Below are 24,562 nucleotides of genomic sequence, written 5' to 3' on the forward strand. Positions count from 1 at the left end.
ACGTGATATATTTTTTTTGGGGGGGGGGAAAGTCAGCTGAATTAGGGCCCTGGTAAGATTTCTTTTCTTGTATGTCTCTTTTAATGCATTCCTGTAACAGCTTCTTCATCCTTTTCACTTTCTTCCTCTAGGGGAGCCTGAATAAAGAAAAAGAAAGAAAATGTTTGTTAAACTTTTGGGGGCTACCGTCTGATGCGGGGCCCATAAGCTTTTCTGGTATTTCGCTCTAGAATTTTGGTTCTAGAAGCAAGTTAGACTTGGTTAAGGGCGCATTAACTTTGCTTGTACCCCAAGTCTCCCGAAAATGAAGGGGAATTGAAGACCAAAGATCGGAGTGGCAAGATATATATATTCAAAACCCTTCTTTTTGAACACAGCACATGGGGAAACTATGGCATCCCATCTACCTAAAAAGTCCAAAACAATCAAAGTCCTCCAAAACAAAAACCAGTTCTGTTTTCCAGCCTTCTGGCTCCTTTTACTAAGGGGCGCTGGCATTTTTAGCGTGCGCTAAATGAAAAATACTAACGCAAGCTCAATGGAGGCATTAGCGTCTAACGCATGCGGTATTGTAGCGTGCGCTAAAACCGCTAGCGCACCTAAGTAAAAGGAGCCCTTAGTATTTCAATAATTGTTGTAAACGCAATTTTAAGTACTATTGCCTCCAACTTGAGTCGTTCCCCGCACGCCGGACTCCTAGTATCCTTTTTTTTTTTTTTTTTGTACACTGCACCTGTTTTCATTCATATCCAGTGGGAAAATGCTAAACAATAAAGCATTTCAAGTTGAAACTCTTTTGGGGTTTTGAGTTTATGAAATGCAAAAAGTAGATACCTCAGTGTTGAACAGAAATGCTGTTACGAACATTAAAAAAAAAAAACCCACCCAAAACCTGGAATTATTTAACGGACTGTTTAGTTCTCTAACTCTAACAAATTCGAGACAGTCAGTAGAATTTATACAAAACCGAATTCAATATCCTGTGAGAAGTGTGCCTTTTATGTTTATAAGCGCTTGCCTGACAATAGCTCGTCAGCCATCACCTGCAGTATACCGCCTAAAAACGAAACAGGATTTACATCTGAAACGGAAGACTCAGTTTAATGGGACTTCATTCAGGTCTTCAAATACAACTCTTACTTTACTCTAAAAATGTCAGAACCTGACCCCCTTCATGCTCTTATGTGCATTGTATCATCCGTTAATTGTTCACAGAAGCAGTGCTTTGTTTTGAAGGAGGAAGGAGGGAAGTCCTCTCGCCCCAAATATAAAATTGTTGTGGGGTTTTTTTTTGTTTTTTTTTTAATTATGTATAATTTAAAATGAATAACGGATGTGAAGAAATAGGGACAACTTGAAGCAGACACACCAGGTTAACTCCAGATTACGCCTATATATGCCTTCCGCCTGGGAGTTCGTCTGGTACATTTGAAAACGAGGACGTCTGTCCTTCCACAAAGTTACATCTAAACTAGTTAATAATTAAATTATTGCATAGAATAAGAAGTAAATGTTGGCATTCCGGGCATTCTTTTTCTGTCTTATTTATATAAATAAGCATACCTATATCACAATGTAAATTTAAAAAAATAATCACTTTCCATTAGTTAAAATCTCCAGCGTTGGAACTATAAGGGAATTACAAGGGAACTTGTCAAACTGAATGTGATGAAGTGAATCTAAACTGGATACTAGAAAACTGCTTTGATAGAGAATGGCATCTTTCTTTTCTTTACAATTATATATGTGAAGGTGAACTTTCTAAAACAAGAATGATTAGCCTGCAACGCATATGACGCTGAGCAGAAATTCACGGTAGCTATGGCAAACCTGGGGGTGGGGGGGGGGGGAGAAGATGTATGTACTGTATGTGTCTTTTTGACCTTAATATAGGTCACAGTCATTCTAAAGAATTAATATTAGATAATCATGCGCTAAATCAAATAATATCATAAATTGTTTATATAGGCTGCTACTATACGGCTAAAATTATAATTCTGCGTGTGAAAGAAAACAAGTAAAGTTTTACTTTCTTATGTGTTTCGTAATTGCTATCATAATTAAGGGGTTGGTATAGCAATGAACTTGCAGAGAAGCTAACATTATTTTCCCTTGCTTCTCTTTCACTCCCAGCATTAACGAAGCCACAAAGATGCAATGAAGTTAGCTGTATAATTATTAGCCATTAATTGAGTTCAGGACCTTTTATGGCTGTGGGAAATGAGAATTCTGGCCACTAATCCCAATCAGACTCCATGTACAGCCAAGAGCTATGAAAAGTCAGCCAGCGCTGGCTGGACCTAACTTGACTTAATCCCCCCGAGGGCGGGAAAATACATTAACAAAAATTAATTAGTTGAACATTAGTAAAGTGATATATTTATTTTATTTTTTTTTAAGTTTTGTAGGATGTATCCTGAGATTGATCTTTGTTGGCAAAGTAGGGAAAAGGTATGAGAGTATCCAACATTCCTAAAGCTATAGAAACAACGATAAAGGAAAATAAAATAAAATTTCAAGAACATTATTGATTGCATTGTGCACGCATATATATTGATGTCGTCTTTAAAAAAAAGATTGATTTTTGAAGTATATTGAAAAATTCATGGTCCAAGACCAATGAAATTGTGTAAACCATAACTACCTTTTTTTTTTTTTTTTTAAATCATACGATATCGGCCATTTAAAATACAGATATTGAGAACTTATTTATACCATTAGAAATATTGCAATTTTTAAAAAAAGTAGTTTCTGTTATACAAGCATCTATAGTTATCTACCTTGAAACATTCTGCTAAAAATTAACATAGTCAAAAATATGCTAATTTTTGCAGTGTGTGTATAATTATTCTAAACTCTGTGTTACACAAAGTAATAAATACCAAAAGTTCGGTAAAAGAACATGCAATGAGAGAATTTGTACCAAAGGTAAATTTTGGTGCTCACAGTTAAGCGAATAGCAAAACATTGTTTGCTTAACTGATAATAACAGCTGTTCCAGATGTTTGCTACTGAAATCCACCCCACCAAAGATGCTAGTACTTACCTGAAATTATTCAAAAAAGTTAACATTACAGTTTATGCTCAAGTCTTGTAATTAACTGATTTTTAAACAAATTAGATGGAGATATAATACATTGATTCGTTATTTATTATTATTATCAATGAATAAGGTATTTTGCTGTCTAATCTATAAGGCAAAGGGACCAATTTTAGAAAATTTTCAGTCTATCAAAGATAATCAGTAAATGATTTCAGTTAATTACAGCTAAGCCTTAGGTATATGGAGAAATGACAGAGACGTCGACAATGAATTAGAAAACATTTAACATTTAAAGGGGGTGTTATCTGGTAAACTGCTGCTTGTGGGGTATATGGACAATGGAGATGCATTTTATTTCAAAAGGCATGCATGATTGGTCACAAATGTATTTTGCAATATTGGTTACAGAAAGATCCTCCTAGTTTTTGGCATTGGAGGAACCAACTCCATCATTTAATTTTTTTTTTTTTGAGGTTAGGGAGGTGTGTAAGTTTCCTAGAAGAACATGATTCTTTTTGAAAATATGGGACCCCTATATTCAAAATCTTTCCCCCGGAACATGAAGTATGATTATTAATATTCTACATTGAAGCTTTGGTATACACTCATTGCATCACAATATGTGTCATCTTCCATTCAGGGGGAGGGAAGGGAAAGGGAGGGGGAAAAGGGGGGAATCTTCTATTCAGGGGAAGGGAGTGGGGGGTATAACATGTTTTGCAATGGGTCATTTGGAAAAATATTTTGAAAGAATGATAAAAATATGTATGAAAATATAGTAATTGTGAATCTAATTGAAATGAAAATCTATGTATATTATATTTTATTTTCTTCAATAAAATGTTATAAATTAAAAAAAAAAAAAACCACCAACAAAACCATTTAACATATCTGCTAGGAGAGAGGTAAAGCAAGGATCCTACATATGAAAAGTGTTGACATGCTTCTACTTATTGACATGGTACAATACATAAGTCGACTAGTCTCACTGAATTTAAAGTGTGTGAGTGTGTGTGATGCAGTGATTAGAGCTACAGCCTCAACACTCTGGGGTTGTGGGTTCAAATCCCTCACTGCTCACTTAATCCCCTCATTGCCCCAGGTACACTAGATAGAGTTTGAGCCCACCGGGACAGATAGGGAAATATGATAAAGTACCTGAATGTAAAACCACTTAGAGCTCCTTTTATCAAGGCGTGCTATGGGGGTTAGCGCCTTGGACCTTTCATCACGCACTAACCCCCCCGCGGCAGCCTAAAATCCTAACGCCTCGTCAGTGGAGGCGTTAGGCACTAGCACGGCAGGCGGTTTAACATGCGTTAAACCGCTACCGCGCCTTTGTAAAAGGACCCCTTAGGATATAAGCGGTTAATAAATCATAAAATAAATCATGTGATCAAAGCGTTTTGGCTCTGACCAATGTTCCTCGGCTACAGGAACAGCAGTAGCTGTTGTTTTTCAAAATGTCCAGCACAAACTTAAAAAAAAACAACAAGTTTTTATCTAGCAACTGCTTCCGTTTCAGGTCTACGCTTGATTAGGAACGGCAATCCGTTTGGCCTCACCATTCCCCTTCAAGGTAATAATGCCTGAACCAGCATTTTAAAGCTTTAAGGCTTTGCCCAATACACTTTCATTCTTTTTCTACGCCTAATTCTGAAATGATTAAAAAAAACAAACAAGCATGTTCCTACGCGTGTTAATTATTTCTTGAAGCCTTGACGTGAGAGTCTACTGAAGTTCCCTCCTGCCAAAGTATGCTTGAATTCATTTCCACCGTCCTGATGTTTTTGGTTCGAATTAAATGAATCTAGTCTCAGGTAATTTTGTTTTCTCGTCAGGGAAGAGAATAGCTACCAGAATGAACAGGTTTTTTTTTTTTTTTTTGTAAACATATGCTCTGACGCCCTAAATCGGGGGGAGTCCAACCTGCGGCCCCATGAAGTATTTTGTGCGGCCCCGGTCAAGGGCGACGCAGTGTTTTTTTCTGCTGCCCCCCGGGTGTTTACCATCTTGCCGGCTCCATCCTCTGTCTTGCTGCAACGTTTGCGCATTTGTGCGGCCGCAGAAAACATTTTTTGGCCAATGCAGCCCAGGGAAGCCAAAAGGTTAGACACTCCTGCCCTAAATGAGCATATTAGATTTAAGTAATGGGAGAAGAAACCACTGGATACTTTTTTTCTCTGAGAAAATATAGACAGTATTTGTATCTCTGAACCTTTTTTCAGGAAATTAACCCTTGCTTAGAACATAATTGTGGTTATCTAGGAAGGGTGCCTCCAGGGTATCACTTCTGGGTATTTAACATCAGAATGGGCAAGAAATCTACTGGTCTGATTTGCACTCGAGAGAAATATGGGCCTCTGCAGTCCATACCAGCATTTTCCTTTACTTTATGCACCCCTAAAAATTATCCTAAGTTGATGGCAGACATTTCCTTTTTTTTTTTTTTTTTTTAATTAATGTGTGATGTCCAAATTATGGGCTCCTTTTATGAAGGCGCGCTAGGGCCTTTACGCGTGCAATAGCGCATGCTAAAATTACACATGCGCTAACCGCTGCCGCCTCCTCTAATTTTGTGCATGCGCTAAAAACGCTAGCGCACCTTCGTAAAAGGGGCCCTATGTGCGTGTTTTTGGTGTGGGTTTTTTTTTTTCTGAATTAGACTGAAGAAAGCCATTGGCTTTCTAAATTTGGGCGATGTGAGCAATAGAAAAAGTAAGCACAAACACCGACCTATCAAGCAATAATTAATTGCCGAAGGAGCTTTGAAACATCCTAAGACTATGCTCCAGTGAAATGTAAAAAGGTTAAAGGGATTTTGGAGAAAATATTCCCATGGTGTTTAAAACAAGCGCTGTAGAAAACTGTTTCATATTTACTTTGTTCATGCCTTCTCTCTAGTAGCTCAGGGTGAGTTCCATTCAGCTATTTCCCTGACCGCAGAAGGTTTATAATGTAAATTTGCACCTGACGTAATGAAGGGTTAAGTGACTTGGCCACGTTCTGAATGAGATTTGGAGCCTGGGCATATCGGTTCCCAACCTGCTGCTGTAACCACTCTTACACGCTCCTTTGAATTTGTTTAATAATAATAAACTGGTCATTGACCTCTTCTAACACCTTTCTAGTCATGAAATATGAGCCCCCCCCCCCCCCCCCCCCCAGTTTTCTCCTAGCTGGGCTGATTGTCAACCGCTTCCGTTTTAGGACATCCTTGTATGCTCTTGGGACAGAGACATGAGCAGTTTATTGGGTCTTAATTAAAAAAAAAAAAAAAATACTATAGGCACGAAACAGTAGACAAGCTTTGAAAATTAGAATCCTATCTAACAGGCCAAATCATTCTTGGCGAGTGCATTCCTCCATCTGCGTCTGTTTGGACTGCAATGGACTACTTGGAATTTCCTCCTCTTCTGATCCACAGAAAGGATTGTAGAGCTGGATGGATTGGTCTATGGTTATTATCTGCCTTGCTCTCTCTTGCTATTGAAAGATATGGTCACAATTTGAATAAGACTTAAACTGTACCCAAGGTTTCTTCTCAACAGAAGAGGGCGAAAAAAGAAAGGACAAAACAATATACTAGGAGACGCAACTCTAAAAGGCATGCCGAACCGCACGTTCTATCATCAGCATTATTACCACTGATACTTATTGCTTTAATTTATTTTATGCTGCTTGCTATGCAGTTAAATGCACGCCTTGTTTTGCGGTTTTACAAAGCGTGCATTTGAGAAGCAAGGTATTCGGATCCGACGACTGGCTCGGTCAGTCCGAGTCCAGCAGGGTACCGGAAATATGTTGAGTGCATTTGATTCATCGAGACCACAAAGAAGCTTGTTGCCCTCAATTCGGGACTAAATAAGAATGTATGACAGAGTTATGCGATTATGTCATGATATTTTTAGTCACCAGTCGGGGGGGAGGGGGGGTTAATCGTGCATCTGAACAACAACAACAAAACACAGGGCTCCTTTTACTAAGGTGCGCTAGCGTTTTTAGTGCGCGCTGCAGATTAGCGCACGCAAACTCACGCACTAAATGAAAGATACTAACGCAAGCTCTATGGAGGCGTTAGAGTCTAGTGCGCTAAAATCACTAGCGCACCTTAGGAAAAGGAGCCCACAGTAAAAGAAAATTTTGTTCTCAAGCAAACACCTGACAGCTTGTGGGCGGAGTTTAGACAGCCATGTACTTATCCGTGTGTAGACGTTTGATATGCATATGCATACACGTTCTATACTGTGTTTTCTCTTCTGTTGATTTCGGAGCCAGTGGGGCTTCAAGATAAAATGCCAAAAAAACAAACAAAAAACCCCCTAAACAACCAAAAACCCAAACCTCTTTGGACTAAAAAGCACACAATACGTGCACGTTTCTCTTACGCTGGATATCCTGAAAATTCCAGTGGTTGGGCGATCCAGAGTACCCACCATACAATATACACTTCTCCCTCCGTATTCGCGGTTTCGTTTATTCACGGTTTTTAGCTTGCTGGCTCCTCCCCCCAATGACATCAGCTTGCGTAGAGAAATTGCTGATTCCAAGCGTTTACAGAGAAAATCGCCGATTCCCGGCACTTTCTTCACCGTGTGTTGCCTCTCCTTCAGGAACAGGCCAGGTCTCCCACCGTGTTATTTGCGGTTTCACCATATTCACGATGGTTTTTAATAGAAAACAGCGAACAACATCTGAAAAAGTTATTTGCCATTTTTCTGTATTTGCGGTTCTGTTAATCCCCTATCACAGCGAATACAAAATATCCTAAACACCAGATCTGGAAAAGCAGAGTCCACGTTTAAAATCATGTGTGAGGGGCCGCTGAAAAGTTCTCAGCCCAACCAAGAAGAGAGTGATGAGGAGCCATGAAGCTTACAAGCTATTCCACACTTTTCTTGACACTTTTCGTTTCAGTGAGGCAAATGCATCTAGTAAATGGACACAGGTATAGGGAAACCAAGCCATTGTGACATCACCGATGAGGCTGGCTCTTAGATATTGGTGGAATGAGGCATTATGACATCACAATATAAGGGACTGCTGAAAAGTTTTCAGCCCAACCAAGAAGAGAATGATGTGGAGCCATGAAACTTACAAGTTATTTCACACTTGTCTCGGCACTTTTCATTTCAATGATACTAAATGAAATGAAGTGTCAGGAAAAGTGTGGAATAATTTGTAAGGTTCATGGCTCCACATCATTCACTTCTTGGTTGGGCTGAGAACTTTTCAGCGGCCCCTCGTCTTGCTTTGATTGCTGCCGTCTTTTAAAGAAGGGGCCCATATCTTCCAGATGGATTGATTTACACCAACCCCCAGGACCTAATTTATATGTATTGTGACCCCTATACAGTGAGATTTAAGAGGCTCCTTTCAATTAAGTAGGAAGTAAATTTTAGGTTTATTGGAAGATAAATAAAAGAAATATTAAACAACCAAGAGTAGATAATAAAAACATTATGATTATTTTTTATTGAGATGCACTTTTTTAATAAATTTTAATTTTAATGTATTTAGTTGTGGGGTTTTTTGGGGTTGTTGTTGGTTTTTTTGCACAAGGTGGTTCCTTGAGGCCCTAAACCAGTGGTTTTCACAAATTTTTACGAGGGCCACTTTGGCACCAAAATAACCGAATGAGAGTTTACAGTAATTTCCCATGCTAGGGTGCGATGCAGCTGACCCAATTACATCACATTCCTAACTCTCTCAGCCCTTGTTTCTGTCATACCCGACCTCTTTGTACCTCCAGTCCCTAATAAAACCTCTCTCACCTTGCCCCGCCTCTCTCTTCCACCCCTCTCCACATTACGGGCTCCTTTTACAAAAATGCATTAGGGCCTAAAACGCGCAGAATAGCGTACGCTAAAATTCCGCAAGCGCTAGCCGCTACCACCTCCTCTTGAGCAGGCGGTAGTTTTTCGGGTAGCCCTATATTTTTTATTTCTCCCGTCTCCACAACACTTAAAAAATCTGCCCTGTGCATGCCAAAGTAAACAGTGATGGCTCTGGACTCCTAGAGGACTTTCAGGAGATCCTTGTGTACTTTTGTAAACCTAAATAACAAACCATATAAAAAAAAAAATAGGGAAAATTCAATGATAAGAAACTGAGATGCACATCTTGGGAAACAGGTTGTTTACAAAAGGGAACGTACGCAGGTAGGGCTAGTCTGAGTTAGTCTGATGGTCTTTGACCAGAGGACCACCGCGTTGGGACTGGTCTGACCCAGCAGTGGCAATTCTTATGCTCTTAATGCATTTTGTTAAAACAGGGGTGTCCAATGTCGGTCCTCGAGGGCCGCAATCCAGTCGGGTTTTCAGGATTTCCCCAATGAATATGCATGAGATCTATTAGCATACAATGAAAGCAGTGCATGCAAATAGACCTCATGTATATTCATTGGGGAAATCCTGAAAATCCGACTGGACTGCGGCCCTCGAGGACCGACATTGGACACCCCCCTGTGTTAAAACAATTCCCTATTGAATACATAAGAAACGTTACATCTTCACCCGCAATAGATAACTTCCTCCTTAAACCAATCTGTATCAAAATTCCAAGAAAGGACAATGCGACCGTCAGCATCTGCGTATTGAATTCAGAAAAGCACAGAGCAAGAACGCAATCTGTGCAAACTTTTTTTGTCCGTCTTATTTTCTTAAGGCTGCAGCAGACGCTCCTCCAGAAGAGATTTAGGGTTCCTTTTACTAAGCCGCGGTAGCGTTTTTACCGCGCACTGCAGATTAGCGCGTGCTGTACCCCCCCCCACCCGCGTTCCGCGGAAAAACGAACGCCAGTTCAATGGAGGCGTTAGCGTCTGGCGCGCATGGCACGGCGGCGCGTGCTCAAACCGCTAGCGCAGCTTCGTAAAAGGAGCCCTTGGCGCCGGCTGTGCCCAGCCTATGCCACACATGAATTCTGAATTGACTGTGGTTGCATCACACTGAGCATTGCTTGAAGTCCTGAGTCAACCTGGAAAGGGTCTGAGCCTTTCTGCTTTGACTTAAGACTTTCCTTCTTCCGTTGTAAAAAGGGGGGAGGGGAAAAAAAAGAAGGGGTGGTGATGTCACAATGGCAGGCTGAATCGGTGGTCTTTAAGGGCCACCAGCAGCCTGGGGTCTTGCATTGAAGATCAGAACAATAAGCTGTAGCTTGTCTTGCTGATAGGTAAATCCTGGCCTACCTGCTCCTATAAAGTAAACGTTTTATGTAGGAATCTGTCCAGGTGCCTTGAAATGATGGTGCACAAATTTTACACACTGCTGGTAAGAATTTCACCAGAATGTTATTTATTCACTGAATATTTTTGTCACCACTGATTACTTTCCAGAAAAGAACTGTTTGCATTTTACAAATGTCCTTTTTGCAAGGCAGACTTTATAACATGCTGGTATTTCGTTAAACTGTAGAAAAATGTGGCACGTATCTAGACCCCCCCCTCCTCCTCCCCCATATTAAAATGACCACCCAGCTGATGTTAATCTTTCTTTTCTTTTTCTGGTTCTTCTGAATCTTTAATGTTTTTTGTCACAGGAGAGGGCAGCAGAATTCTATGAAATTAAGATGGGGCTGACATCAGAGGGGCAGGAATGCTGATTGGACAATTATTGATTTTGCAGCTTGCAATCTCTTTGCTACCTTTTCCTAACTTTACAATTTCATTATAAGAAAACAAGAATAAAAAACAGCCTCTTTTCAGCACTCAACAGGTTTTATCAATGTGTGCCATCTTTGGGGAAAAAGCGAACTCGTGTAAGACACCTTTTTAAATGATGGCGGACTCCGAAAGAATACAGTAGTCTGTGGAAATGAACGGTTTCACTCTGAATAACGTTCCGAGCAGACAGCCTTAAGTTTCCTGAGAATGAATCACAAAGCTGCATGGATGTCGAAGTATATTTGAAGTAAGCAAATCTGTTCTGTGTGTTGGGAACCACTCCAAACATTTAAGGGTCATTTCTGTGTTACAAAGCAATTAATGATGGCTGAAAACATCTTTTTCTTTATATTTTCATTTTTCTATCCTTTCCTTGAGCATCCTGATATTACAGCTTTTCAAATTCTCGGTTGGCAGCTAGACTTTGGGAGAGGGGGAAGGAAGCATATGCTCTAGGACAGTGGTCTCCAACTCAGACCCTTTGCAGAGCCATATTTTGGATTTGTAGGTACTTGGAGGGACTCAGAAAAAAAATAGTTAATGTCCTATTAAAGAAATGACAATTTTGCATGAGGCAAAAACTCTTTATAGTTTATAAATCTTTTCTTTTGGCTAAGTCTTAATAATAATATTGTAATTTATGGCTAAAGAGACATTTACTTTTGTGATTATGATAAACATACCTAGGGCCTCCAAACAGTACCTGGCGGGCCACGAGTTTGAGACCACTGAGTTAAGGGGAACAATTAATCTGCTGGCTGGGTTGTAGGGCAGAGGGGAGAACAGGACAATCAAGCCATTGTGACATCACTGATGAGGCTGGCTCTTATTGGTGGAAAGAGGCATTATGACATCACAATCTCTGCTCTGCTTCCCAAAGACAAACAGGATGTCATGATTACAGTTTAGCCAGTGTGGTCTCAAACTCAAACCCTTTGCAGGGCCACATTTTGGATTTGTAGGTACTTGGAGGGCCTCAGAAAAAAAAATAGTTGATGTCTTATTAAAGAAATGACAATTTTGCATGAGGCAAAACTCTTTATAGTTTATAAATCTTTCCTTTTGGCTAAGTCGTAATAATAATATTGTGATTTATGGCTAAAGAGACATTTACTTTTGTGATTAAGATAAACATACCTCGGGCCTCAAAATAGTACCTGGTGGGCCATGAGTTTGAGACCACTGCTCTAGGAGCCTCCACCTGAATATGCTCTCTGGCTACAAAAGCTTCCTTTTCTTGCCTCTGTAACTCCTGCCTCCTCCCCTCTCACCCAGAGCCTTATAGTTCATCTTCCATCCGTCCCTTCATTTCACCATTCTCGCTTTACTGGACACTAAATCATTAATCCAATAGGAGAAAACCAACATAGCAGGGACTCTGCCTAGCCAGCGATAAAAACGCACAAATCAGGAAAGCCCGCGGCCAAAATATTGTAACAACTAGAAGAGACCTTAAGATGATGAAATCAATCACATGATCCTCAGGGATACCTCTACAGCTCTTCTGTCGGAGAGAGAGAGAAAAAAAAAAGGGGGGGGGGGCAGAAAATGAAATTTTAACCCATTCACTGCTGACCCCAACCAAAAACTTTAATATACTTTTAATAGCCGGTTTGAATCTTTAATTATGAGGAATCTTCGACCACGGCAGTTTTGCAGTTTTAGTGAATATTTTCCAATGCGCACACACACACAAACACGTGCAAAACAAAATTGAAGTTACAATAAATACACCCACCCTAATTGGCAGTTGTCAGTCTCGTTAGTTTCTCGCTTGTTGGTGTCTTCTAAGGGCTCATTGTCACCCAAGCTAGACCTTAAAGCCAGCATTGAGCCGGCGTTAATTCTAGCCATGTAGCGCGGGTTTAGCACACACCAAAATGCTGCATGCGTTAAAAAAAACTAACGCAGCTTAGTAAAAGGAGCCCTAAGTAGCAAATTCTCTTTTTAATCAGGGAGGGATTCCCATATGAGGAGAGACAAGTTCTGGTACTACGACTTTGCTTAATATAATCATTCCAACACTCTGAAGAAATTCTTCAGTGAACCTACTTGGCGGATAATGCAGTGGGTGTAGTTTAAGTTACGTAGTTTAAAACACACAAACAAACAAAAAAAAGAAATATATTTTTGCTTGAGATTGTACAGCGAGAACAAAAAAATTATCTGTAGCTGTGGGAATCATTCTAAGGAGACATACGCAGGTCCCAGGTCTTCAGTGGCCAGGCTGTGTGCTGAGAGGAAATAAAAATCTATTACAAGACCATTACCAATCTCCCCGAAGCCGCTCTGATTTAATGGTGCATAGCAGTAAAAGGAGTCGGACTTTGGGGCTTCAAATTGACCTGCCTTTGAATCTCATTGTCAGGGCTTGCTGATCGTGTGGATAAAGATCAATGCAGTTATCCCATGATTTAATAACTATCACAAGTGTTGGCAGAGGATTTTTTTTTTTTTAAACTAAATCTTTCACAACCTATGAAGAGCAGATATCCTTACCAAATAAACACCAACACTTCTTCCACGCAAGCACTTGGGTTTGGAGTATAAAGTTTTGTCGATGGCAAGATCCATTTTTCTATACTTCAAAATCTAACTGGAGATATTGAATATCAGAAAGTTAAATCCACTGATTTTTCCTGAATAAGTAGTGTATTAAATATTCGTATATAAATAAATGCAGATAAATACGGGCAATTAGTAAAAATAACCCGATGAAATTACTCCAATAGAGCTAAAATGATGCGCTCGGGCATAGTTTGCTAATGAGATGCCATTTTTTTAAAATTAAACTTTATCTATTTTTTTATTTTATTTTTTATTTAACACGCTGCTGCGTGGTTTGCCGGTTGGTATTTTCCAGTCTAGTTTACTGCATGCTAAAAGAAAAAAAAAATGCAGAGCCAATAAAGGTTTTGCTGCCTCGACTCTTGCAGAGCCCTCCCCATTGCTTCCCTAGAAGCTGGTGAAATCAAACTATTTCCCCAGGAAAAACCAATCCATACTAATTCATGAAAGTGGAAACGATTTCTTATTAAAATGCCATTTTTTTTTTGCTGGTTGCAAATGATACCTTGTGCCAACCATAATCAATTCTTTCCAAATCAGACTTTTATTATAATTATTATTTTTGTTTTACTTTCAATAAATACAGTCTGCTCCTATTTTGACTTCCTAATCACCCCGATAAATTAAGGCACCCATGTTCACCAATGAAGCATTATTTATTTCAAAAGCTTTATCCTTGCATTTTGCTACAATTTACCAAAGTAGAAAACATCTGAAACAATAAAAACAGATACATAAAAAAAAAACACAAAAAACAAACAAACATATTTGCAAGAGGGAATATATGATTAGGGTTACATGGCTTCAGAAAAGAGGATGGATTGATATCCGGGTTTTATTTCCTTTGCTTTCAGTGGAAGTAAAACCTGGATGTCTCAATCCGTCATCCTTTTCCTGGAGCCATATGGTAACCTTAAATATATGGGTCCCCTGTATATTAAGAAGCCTTTGTTCCCCCTCTCTTCCAACACAACTGCTAAAAGGCACTGGTGGAAGTAAGAGGTTTGGTTCCCTGGGGAACTAACCCCCTGTTTTACTAAGATGCGCTAACCAATTAGTGTGCACTAATTGAATTAGTGCATGCTAAATGCTAATGCATCCATAGACTAAGGGCTCCTTTTACTAAGCCGCGTTAGGGCATTAACATGTGGAATAGCGCACGCTAAATTGCCGCACAGCCCGGGTTTAGCGTGCACTAAAATGCTGCATGCACTAAAAGCGCTAGCACAGCTTAGTAAAAGGAGCCCTAACATGCACGCATTAGCATTTAGCGCACGCTAAAATCAATTAGTGCACGCTAATTGGTTAGCGCGCCTTAGTAAAACAGGGCCTAAATTGTCCACTATAAAATGTTATGGGAATATGGGATAGCAAAAACTTTCTTTTTCCACATCACTTTCTCCTTGTGTAGGTTAATTTGTTTGTATGGGGGTGGGTGGGTGGTTAACGTTTAAGTTTACACCCCTGAACATCTCTGATCTTAGCAGCTATTGTACCCGGAGCATAATTTCCTAATTACTAGACCAGAGGTAACCACAGCAACAAAAGCCTACCTTAACTCTGTAAAACACATCTCAAACTGGTTTGAATCAAGAGAGAGAGAGAGAGAGAAAGAGAAAGAAAGAGAGAGAGAAAGAAAGAGAAAGAGAGAGGGGGAGGGGATGGGGAGAGAGAGAGGGGGTTTGGGGGAGGAAGGGAGAGAGAGAGGGGGTTTGGGGGAGGAAGAGAGAGAGAGGGAGAGAGAGAGAGAGAAAGAGAGAGAGAAAGAAAGAAAGAGAGAAAAAGAGAGAAAGAGAAAGAGAGAGAAAGAAAGAGTGAGAGAAAGAAAGAGAGAGAGGGGAGGGGGAGGGGGAGAGAGAGAGGGGGGTTTGGGGAAGGAGAGGGGGAGGGAGAGAGAGAAATAGAAAGAAAGAGAGGGAAAGAGAGAGAGAGAAAGAAAGAAAGAGAGAGGGGGAGGGAGAGAAAGAGAAAGGAGAAAGAGAGAGGGAGAGAGAAAAGGAGAGAGAGAGAATGAATTCTGCAGTGGTGAATTAAGTTTATCCCAGAGGTCTCTTTAATTTAGACATGCAGCATTCTCTTTCTATAGTGAATACATCGTTTCAAGCTTTCTAAAAATATTGTGAAAAATAAGGGGACGTTTTAGGATAGATTTGTGTATTTATCCATTCAATTTTCTATACTTTTCTCCCAAGGGAGCTCAGAATGGTTTACATGAATTTATTCAGATACTCAAGCATTTTATTCCCTGTCTGTCCTGGTGGGCTCACAATCTATCTGATGTACCTGGGGCAGTGGGGATGGGGAGTGGATTGTGTGGGTCACAGGGAGCAGAGTAGCTTTGAACCCACAGCCTCCGGGTGCTGGGGCTTGTACCGCTGGCTACTCTGCCCTCCCCCCTCCCTATAATATAGATTAAATCACACTGTGAACAATCTTACACTGAAATATGTTCTAAGAAATAGAAACTATTTTCCTGCAGTTTGGGGGGGAGGGATTCAATTTAATCTCTTTTTTGCAGAAAGAAAGGGGGGGGGGTGCTGATGGGAGTTGGTATCTTTATTAAGGAAAATGGTGGCACAGAAACTGTATAGAAGGTCAATCAGGATAAATGTGGGTGTATGATGAGATATTTGTGCCTCTGTTCTCTTAGCTGCCAGATCCATTGGGGGGGGGGGGGGGAAGGAATGCAGAGTCACTTTTTGGTGATATCAGTCCCCCATAATGAAAAGCAGGAAACCAGATTGAACATGATGGGACTGTGACGTAAGAGCAATGTAAGGACAAGAAACCATAAACATCTCCATACTTTTTTCTTCATTCTTCACATTTCCTTATTTCATTAAGTGACAATTTACAGAAATGAAATTCTCTGTTTTAACACTGTTTCAGATCATTGATTGAATCATATCCACGTCATTCTCTTCTTGGTTGGACTGAGGATATTTTAGCACCCCCTGGTAGGGTAACGAGTTTCAGACCTGAGATTGTGATGTCATAACGCCTCATTCCACCAATAAGAGCCAACCTCATTAGTGACGTCACAATGGCTTGCTTGTCCTATACTTGGCTCATTTTTATTACATATGAGGGGGTGCTGAAAAGTTCTCAACCCAACCAATCAACTTCCTATAATCTGAGCGTTATTTTGCCACTATAGATGAAAAGACTTATCTTATTTCGTTAAGTGCCAATTTGCAGAAATGAAATTCTAGGTTTTGACATTGTTTCAGATCATTGATTGAATCCGATCCCTGTCATTCTCTTCTTGGATGGGCTGAGAACTTTTTTACACCCCATTGTATTTGAAGGCACTTTGCAGATAGTGACATTGGAGAAATTGCTGTACCTGCTCTGGTGCTGGTGTCATGCTGTAATATTTTTTCATTAGGGGTTAAATCATCAATAGTGCATACTATTGCTCAATACTGAGAATATTGCTAAGGGTCAACTGGTGTCACTTAAAGCCAGATCAAGAGGTTATGGTACCCTAAGCCAACTTTTACCCCCCCCCCCCATTCAACACCCCCCTCTTTTTTTCCTTCTCCTCCCCTCCCTGGTCTTCCTTCTCCCTCCTTCCTTCTCTCTCCCCAATTGGGTGTAGCAGTTCTCCCCCTCCCCCCTGATTGCCTGGTGAGGTCAGGTGAGTTTCCCTCTCTTCCACTCCCTAGCTGCCCTCTTGCCCGCTGCCCGTAACCAGGGCAGGATTAATTCATCCAGAACCCCTAGGCACACAAGTACACTGTTATTTTATTAGACTAATACATTTCTCACTTAGCTTTCAGAGGTTAAAACCTCTTTCTTCAGGTCAGAAATCTATACTGCTGTTACTGTATCCCTGTCCTGACCTGAGGAAAGGAGTTATGGTCTCTGAATTAGTGTAAAAAAAAAAAAAAAATTGTATTAAAATTAGTCCAATAAACAGAATCACCTTATTTCTTTTTTCTATTAATAAACGATTATCAACACAGCTACAATAATACTTTAGCCTAAAGCAAAAAGAAATAAATAAGACAAATAGAATTTTTTTTTCTACTTTTGTTGTCTGGTTTCTGCTTTCCTCATCTTCTCATCATTCTCTTCCTTCCATCCACTGTCTTCCCTCTCTCTGCCTCTTCCATATGGCATCTTCTCTCTTTCTATGCCTATTCCATAAATAGTTTGCCTCTCCCTTCCATCTCATCCACCCCCCATTGGTGTGGCATCCATCTACTTCCCTTCCCTCCTCCAATGGTCTGGCATCTTTCTCCTCTCCTTCCCTCTCCCACATCTCCATGGTCTGGCATTTTGCTCTCTTCTCTCCCTTCGTCCCACTTCCATCAGCATCTGCCCTCTTTCTTTCACTCCAACCCAATTCCATCCAGTATCCTTCCCCCTTATGTCTCTCTCCCCTTTCCCTTCATAACAATTGCATCAGCATCTGCTCCCTGTCGATCTCCCGGCACTGGCAATCTTTCCGAGGTGGGGGTGGGGGGGGGTTAAAGTGCTGTCGATCTTTCCCGGGGAGCTCATGTTGCCGAAGGAAAAAAAAAACCCCTAAGTCCTCTATTTGTTTCTTCAGCGGGCCCCCCCCCCCCTGACAACTTCAGGCCCTAGGCACGTGCCTACTGGGCCTACCCATTAATCCGGCCCTGCCCGTAAGTGAATTAAACACAAGCTGCGGGGCTCTAATTTTGTGCGCGCCAGCTTCTCTTCCGAAATAGGAAGTTCATCATGAGGGGAGGGAGGAGAAGGGAAGCTGGTGCGCACAGTGTTAGAGCTTCACGGTCTGGGTTCATTTCGCTCTAACATTGCACGCACTGGCTTCCCTTCTCCTCCTCCCCCTCATAAAGTAACTTCCTGTTTCAGAGGAGAAGGGAAGCCGGTGTGCTCAATGTTAGAGCCCCGCAGCCTGGGTTCAGTTCACTACGGGCGAGAGGGCAGTGAGGGAGTGGAAGAGAGGGAAGCTGATCTTACCTCACCAGGCAGTCGGGGCCCCCTGCCCAGTACGGATTTGAAGCGGATCGCTGGACAGGTTTGTGAATCGGGCCGGAGGGAAATCTGGCCGCTAGGGGGGTCGCAAACTGATCAGTACCTGATCGGTTTCCTTAGTGAATCTCGCCTTTAGTTAGACATCGCTAGGCATCCACGATTTAGGGTACCTAATGGCGCTAATGTTGGCATTATGTTATATGTGATAATCGGAGGGAAACAAGATTTTATGTATGTGGTATGGAAACCACATAGTTGTATGCGGTATATAAATTTGTAAAGAAATAAAATCTTACCATTTAGTAAACAGGCCCCCATAGTTAACGTTCAATAAAATAACAACATACAGGGATTCTTTGTTCTTTCCCCACCTCCCCACCCCCATTTCAAATCTGTGACCAAAATGGAAAAAAAATAAACAAGATTTTCCAATACGTGTATGCATCTTGTCAAAGAAAAAAAAATAAATAAAGAAAATAAAATGTTAGGTATAAATCATGCCCATGTTGACAGTGGCAGATGGTGAACATTTTAGGATATAATTCACGATGTGATGTTTCATTTCATGCACTTCAACATATACTAACAATTTTGTTGGTACCAAAATTATATGTTATTCATAAAGGAAAAAAAAAAAATGGATAATACATACGGATTGCTTTCAAATACCCTGAAACAGCAATATTAGACAAAGCGGCATACTTAGGACTCTTTTACGAAGGTGCTCTTTTACGAAAAAAATCTGAAAGCCTACTTTTTCGACTTGCCTCTTCAAATTAGGCCATTTTGTAATTTTGTAATTGCTTGGTTTTAATTATTTTCAGGTTTAGGTTTAAGATTGTTTACTGTATGGTGTTAGTTTATAATGATCTGCCATGTTCTGTTTGTTGATGTATGTCATATTTTGTTTTTGATTTATGTACTTATTGTTGTTATCCGCATAGATGTCTGATATGTGGGCTATAAGTGTAACAAATAAATATGCATCCTTCACTCCCCCCCCTTTCTCCGTACCTCTTCAATGGAATGAGTAGCAACTCCAACTTGCTCATTACACCAGCGTCGGCTCTCCTTCTGATGTCACTTCCGGGTCCCACGCACAGGAACTGGTGTCAGAGGGAGAGCAGACGCTGAAGCAGGCAGTGAGTTAGTGACGCTGCTCACGCCATGGAAGTTATTAGAGGTATGGGCTAGGGAAGGGGTGCGCGTGCACATCAGGGGGTGGGTGGAAAAGGAGTGGGGGGGGGATGGAGGAGGGCGGGGGAGGGCACCATCACCTGGGTGCTTCTCACCCTTGCTACGCCACTGCGAGGGGCTACCTCTGGCTCAGGATTCAGAAATGAGGCCCAGGAACACTGTTCCTTCTAAGCTATGCAGGAGTCCTCTATTTACAGTCCTGCCAGTGGGAGGTGCTGTTTCACCATCACATTTTTCAATAGTGAGGGACCGAGAACTTGCCTGTTCCCTAGCAATTAGAAACACTATGCAGTTGGAGGACACCCACTCAGCTTAGAGTAGAGGTGTCAAAGTCCCTCCTCGAGGGCCGCAATCCAGTGGGGTTTTCAGGATTTCCCCAATGAATATGCACAAGATCTATTTGCATGCACTTTCATTGTATGCTAATAGATCTCATGCATACTCATTGGGGAAATCCTGAAAACCAGACTGGATTGCGGCTCTCGAAGAGGGATTTTGACACCTCTGGATTAGAGGGAACAGTGCTCAGGGATCCAACCCAGTCCTTTAGCACAGCAATGCACAGCACTAGCTACAAAGTCAGCAGGCTACATTTGGCTCATGCTTTCTAACCTATACGGTCACTGTACCTACTCAAGCAAGTTTCTTGGGAGTCTAAAGATTCCATCGGCATTCTCTGCATGCAACGATAATAGCATTTTTTAAATACATAGATTACTACGATTACTACTAGTTATCACTTCTATAGCACTGAAAGGCATACACAGCACTGTACATTTTGACATTTAATAAACAGTCCCTGCTCAGAAGAGCTTAGAAAAATAATTTATTGTTAAAGGACTGACCACCCCTCTTTTATGAATGCATAGCGCGGGTTTCAGCACCAGCGGTGGCAGTAACTGCTTCGTTTGTACTAATTGGTAATCCAAGAAAGATATAGCGGCACTAGAAAAGGTTCAAAGAAGAGCGACCAAGATGGTAAAGGGGATGGAACTCCTCTCGTATGAGGAAAGACTAAAACAGTTAGGGCTCTTCGGCTTGGAAAAGAGACAGCTGAGGGGAGATATGATTGAAGTCTACAAAACCCTGAGTGGAGCAGAACGGGTACAAGTGGATCGATTTTTCACTCCGGCAAAAATTACACAGCCTAGGGGACACTCGATGAAGTTACAGGGAAATTACTCTTAAAACCAATAGGAGGAAATTTTTTTTCACTCAGAGAGTTAAGCTCCGGAACGCGTTGCCAGAGGATGTGGTAAGAGCGGATAATATAGCTGGTTTTAAGAAAGGTTTGGACAAGTTCCTGGAGGAAAAGTCCACAGTCTGTTATTGAGAAAGACATGGGGAAGCCACTGCTTGCCCTGTTTTGGTAGCATGGAATATTGCTACACCTTGGGTTTTGGCCAGGTACTAGTGACCTGGATTGGCCAGCGTGATAACGGGCTACTGGACTTGATGGACCATTGGTCTGACCCAGTAAGGCTATTCTTATGTTCTTGGTAACCGATATTAGTGCTAATTGTTTCGTTAAGCAATTAAATTGAATTAGAATTAGGGGTGATTGTCTATGAGGGTTCTTACGTTTCCAAAAGACCATCAATCTGAATAAATGGCAAAATGGTTTAGGATATATTAATCACAGGAAAGTGACTTTCTGGATGATGAAGGGTTAAGTCTGCCTGCTCTACAGCACTGAACCACAACAACCCAACGGTCTCTAAACAAATCCCACAACTGCAAATAATTAAATATTTCATACTGCAATTTATTTTAGATTGGCAGTACCAAAATAGCATATCCAAGTGCTTGGGGTTTGTTTTACACTGAGCTTGAGCCTACCCTATTCTCACGGGACTCATGAATTGTGGCAAACCGTGCTCGAAAGAAATCTTGAAGCCAAAATGGATTTTCCCAAGCTCGTTCGACTCTAATCAACACTTTGAACCTCAGTGTATCCATAGAAGTTGCAGTAGCAACCTCAGTGGACCCACTAATGCAGTGTCGTGACCCCCTATTCTCATGACACTCCTTGAATTCTGTCACCAAGATGTTGGTTCTGGTCTAATCTTGCAAACAAAATAACAAACATAAAAATGTATTTAAAAATAATTACACTTATGGATCTTGACTTTATAATGCAATCTGATTGACTGAAACAAAACTACTTACCACAATTTATCTTTGTTTTCATGGGTACCACTACTATTATTTAACATTTCTATAGCGCTGATAAACACATGCATCGCTGTACATCAACACGTTTATGAAATGGTCCCTGCTCAATAGAACTTACAATCTAATTAACAGACAACAGAACAAGTAGGGGCTTAGGGAGTTTCTTGGGTGCCTAGGGTGAGAGGGTTATGAGTTAAATGCATTCTCGAAAAGATGGGCTTTTAGTCTGAATCTGAATAATTCCAAGGATGGAGCTTGACATACTGACTCAGGCAGTTTGTTCCCGGCGTATGGTGCAGAAAGGCACAGAGTCTGGAGTTGGCAGTTGAGGAGAAGGGTACAGATAAGAGAGATTTACCCAATGAAATGAATTCCTAGGAAGGTTTGTAGGAAACGAGAAGAAAGGAAAGATATTGAGGAGGTATAGAGTGAATGTGTTTGTAGGTCAATAAGGGGAGTTTGAACTGTATGCCGAAGTGGATGAGGAGCCAGTGAAGTGACTTGAGGAGAGTAGTGATATGAGAGTAGCGACTCTTGCAGAACATAAGTCATGCAGCAGCATTATGAACAGATTGAAGGGGAGAGAGATGGTTACGTGGGAGTCCTGAGAAGCAGGCTGTAATAGTCTAGACCAGGGGTAGGCAATTCCGGTCCTCGAGAGCCGGAGCCAGGTCAGCTTTCCACAATGAATATGTATGAGATGGATTTGCATCTCTAGGAGGTAGTGCATGCAATTCCATCCCATACATATTCATTGTGGATATCCTGAAAACCTGACCTGGCTCCGGCTCTCAAGGACTGGAATTACCTACCCCTGGTCTAGATGAAAGGTGATGATAGTGTGCTTGGAGAGGAAGGGTCAGATTTTGGCAATGTTATTGAGAAAGAAGCGACAGGTTTGGCAGTCGGCAAGATTTGCTCAGCGAATAGGATAGTATTGGAACAACCCAGCCTTAGTAGCAAACTCTACAGGATATGTTCAATGAATATGCATGAGATAAATCTGCATATAGTAGACCTAATGCAATAGTGCATGCAAATGTATCTCATGCATATTCATTGTGGCTATCCAGTGAATGCTAGTGTTCTGTAAACTGTGTTGCTAAGCATCAGAACTCCAAATTGATGGAATACTGAAGCCTCTCAGACTCTTCTTCTACTCAGAACTGTTGCCAAGGTTACAGTTAACTGCCTTAAGTATTGTTGGAGCCCATTGGTCCCCTTTGAGGCTTTTTTGATTTGGAAATAATGTCTTCATCCTTGTGCTTCTGGCCCTACAACACAATCTCCATTGACCTTTGAAGTCTCATGGGCGAAAGCCATCTTGCGTTGACTTCCAAAGTAAACACCATCTGTGCTGTGTCATAAGTTTTAAAAGGTTGACCCATCAGTGGGTTAGTGACCTGTTAAATGACAACTTATGTGGCTGTTCCATAATTTAATACAAAATTATCATGTAACTGTAGCAGAGCAGCTGGAGGGAACTCTGAATTAAGAGCTTGAAGATCTTGGTTCTGTATAGGTCTTCATAAGTGTGATTTTACACAAGTGACTCAGGGGCCAATATACAGGATTGTTAGAATCAGCCATTAATATGTGTTAATGTGAGACTGATATCCATTAGATGTCAAAACAATAAAACGCAAATAGCACTAAAGGGTCCCACAAGAGAAATGAAACAAACAAAAATTATGAAACAGGATCGGATGTACCAGTTGTCGTTTAACCCTTTCAGGACCATAAGGATCGTAGGCCAATTTTTGTGGTTTTGACGACATTTTTATGGTAAAAAGGGCTTGCAGATGCCAAAAAATTGATTTTTTTTGTGAAATATCATTATTTTTATTTAAAAAATCACACTTCTGGCTTATGGACAGTGTGGCAAGTGAATCTTCTCGTCAATCTAGCAACGACGCTAATGAATGAATGTCGGAACCAGTTTGTTTACATAAAGGCAGTATCATATGGAATCCGTACATATCAAATTTAGAACTGTAGACTATCCCAATCAAAATTTATAGGATTTTAAAGTTATGGGACAAATATGTCCCTTGGTCCTGAAAGGGTTAATAAATGTCCAAAAACATGAAAGCAATCCACAAAGGATATGAACAGTCACAAGTGACCCACAGTAAAAACCAAATAATATATAAAATTACAAGTGACCCAACACGGGCTGTGTTTCGGCAAAACTAAAAATGCCTTCTTCAGGGGTCTTAATGGACCCTTGCCTGTCTTATATATTTAAAATAGCAATACACTTCTCCCTCCGTATTCACGGTGTCTGCACTCGCGATTTCGATTATTTGCAGTTTTTAGCTTCCTGTCTCCTCCCCCCATATTATGTCATCCATGAGTGCAGATAAAAATTTTGGCGCATTTTTCCAAGCACCGATTCCCATCTTGCACAGAGAAAATCGCTGATTCCCACGTTGAGGAGGAAGACACTGACTGAGTAAGAGATAAGTACTGTACTCTATACTGTATCACCCATGTTTAATGTACAACACTGTGTTATTCAAAAAACCCGCAATAAATCCTGCCAATGTTTTCAACTACAATTGCGAATGTGGTCTTTTTTGTTATTCACGGTTTCACCATATCCACGACGGTTTTTAATAGTAACCGCGAATAACATATGAAAAAGTTATTTGCGGGTTTTCTGTATTCACGGGTCTTTTAATCCCCTATCACCGCGAATACGGAGGGAGACATGTATAAAAGTCACAAAAAAATCCAAGTATTTAAAAATGCTGCAATCACACAAAAACCGCCACATGACGCCAGCCAACAGTGGAAGTTTGTGTGTGTGTGTGTGTGTGTGTTTGCTGCTTGATTGCAGCCTTTAACTACTTGGAGTTTTTGTAGGTCACTTTGTGGATTATTTTTATGGGTTTTTTTGCCAATTAGTTGTGCCTTAAAGCAGCTATTAATGCTCATAGATTAAAGTA

The 24,562-nt window shown here is 40.8% G+C and overlaps 1 protein-coding gene and 1 long non-coding RNA gene across 7 annotated transcripts in view; one reads left to right on the plus strand and one right to left on the minus strand.

Moving 5' to 3' along the window:
- The window catches only part of PRDM16 (PR/SET domain 16), an 888,295-nt gene that overhangs the window by 803,692 nt on the left and 60,041 nt on the right, over positions 1-24,562 (minus strand). The window lies entirely within an intron of this gene.
- LOC117349067 overlaps positions 1-24,562 on the plus strand; it is a 67,493-nt gene that overhangs the window by 3,860 nt on the left and 39,071 nt on the right. For 3 of the 6 annotated variants that reach the window (XR_004537106.1, XR_004537103.1, XR_004537105.1), the window contains exon 5: positions 10,580-10,950. The exons of 1 other annotated variant lie outside the window; for it this stretch is intronic. This is a non-coding gene — a long non-coding RNA (uncharacterized LOC117349067). Of the gene's footprint in view, positions 1-131; positions 2,392-4,568; positions 4,589-10,579; positions 10,951-24,562 lie in introns of those variants that run through there. 2 more of the 6 variants (XR_004537107.1, XR_004537102.1) reach the window with 2 other exon arrangements.

This window comes from Geotrypetes seraphini, chromosome 15 (genome assembly GCF_902459505.1).
Source record: "Geotrypetes seraphini chromosome 15, aGeoSer1.1, whole genome shotgun sequence".
Taxonomy (NCBI): domain Eukaryota; kingdom Metazoa; phylum Chordata; class Amphibia; order Gymnophiona; family Dermophiidae; genus Geotrypetes; species Geotrypetes seraphini.